This window comes from Euleptes europaea, chromosome 7, assembly GCF_029931775.1.
Source record: "Euleptes europaea isolate rEulEur1 chromosome 7, rEulEur1.hap1, whole genome shotgun sequence".
NCBI lineage: Eukaryota > Metazoa > Chordata > Lepidosauria > Squamata > Sphaerodactylidae > Euleptes > Euleptes europaea.
This window is the reverse complement of record NC_079318.1, coordinates 90,898,099-90,899,828: the sequence shown is the minus strand read 5'-3', so window position 1 is coordinate 90,899,828 and position 1,730 is coordinate 90,898,099.

The window sequence follows — 1,730 nt, the reverse complement described above, 5'->3', positions numbered from 1 at the left end:
CAGGGTGAGGCCGAGGGGCCCGGAGCACCCGGGCGTCCGAAACACAGACTTTGGTCCTTTTCCCCTCCTTTCTTTTTTCCTTTCCCGTTTTAGTCGTAGAACTTAAAAAAACCAACAAAACAGAAAAAAAAAGTTTCCGTAAGATGCAGCCGGTTGGTTCTCTCTAGTGATGTTAACTATTTTTCGCAGGGCACTAAAATTCTAAAAAGGAAAAAAAAAATCAGAACAAAAAAATAGCATTCATTTTAATAATACAATATATATATATAATATATATATTACAACAGCATACTCACACTATTGCATGCCTAACGCAAAAGTTTTTTTTTTAAGCAAAAAACAACGTTTAGTCTTAACTTATCAATATCAAGGTACAGTTTTTAATACGATTTCTCCGTCACTATGAAAGTCGTGTTTGTGCTGAACTATCTCGGTTGCTATTTCACCACAATCAGCCTATTCAGCCTCGCTCCCGAGTTAGCTTTAAAAATAAATAAATAAATCTGGTGTGGAATCACTGGCTCTTTTGTGAAGCTCTGCCCCTCCCCACACGATTCTTTGCCGTTTCTGTGACTTGGGCCGACCTACCCCATTGACGTCTACGGAACGGTTAAGACATCTGCCCCAGTGGAAAGAGAGGCTAGCTGGCGGGGTGGGGGTGGGGAAGCGACCCACTTGAATCACGACTGAAATCTGTTCCCGGTGAAACGGGGTGCCACCAGGATAGATCCATCTGCAAAGACAGACAAGCAAATAGCGAGGCTTAGCTCAGTTTCCCCACTGCCTTCAGAAAGGACTGGACTCCCAGTTGAGCCAACTTCTGTACTCCCTGGAATCTTCTGCAGTGTCTCGGAGAATTCTGGGGTCCCTCTCACTTTGGTGGGGAGCTGGACACGCGGAAGGTGTGCCGCGGGGTCCTGGCTTGCGTGCTGTTTCAGAGCGAAGTACGTTGCGGCCCCCTCAGTAGCTGCCTACTCTCCCCATAGGCTACAGCTGGCCACAGGAATAACTGTGCGATCGGGGCATTATGGGTCAAGGGAGAGGGTGGCAGGAGAAGGCGCCGTTCAACAGATCTGCCCTGCCTGCCCCCCAAACCAGCAGTGGGGTTTGAACCGAATAGGAAGCTTCCTGCTCAAACACCTTTGGAGTCACAGCCAAATCATCAGTCCGTAAAGTGCAGACTGAAAAATCTGACTCCAAGAAACGGCTTCGTCCGCCCAGCTGGCAGTACGTTTTGTGCCCAAGAAAAGGAGTGTGTCTCCCACCCCACCCGGACACACTTCTGTTGACGTTGAAGCAGGCAAAGGTTTTGAATGACACCGAACCCACAGTCAGACAAAACTGTTTGCTGAAGAGTTCTGTGTGAACTGAAAGCCTGCACATTTCACGACAATAGAAACCGGCTCAAGTAAAAGACGTTGCATCCCTGTTCCCTCCCCTTCCCCCGCTGACCTATTGTGCGTCTCCTTTCCCAAGGCCAGGAAGTCAACACCTGTCCGTACCAGACCGGCTAAGAAACGGTGCAGAACCAAGGCAAGCAGAGAGGCATGTAGGTTCGCCCTCGTGTTTCAGTATTCATTAAGTCCCATTCATGCACCCGGTTCTTGTCCTGTACCCTGTACAATGTAAATATTGTATCATAGGTTTAAAAAAGAATAGGGGAAAATAATTTCCATGTTTACAGCCCTTGGTGGTGGAATTTAGGAGCCCGGCTTGTTAAAGGTGGCCAG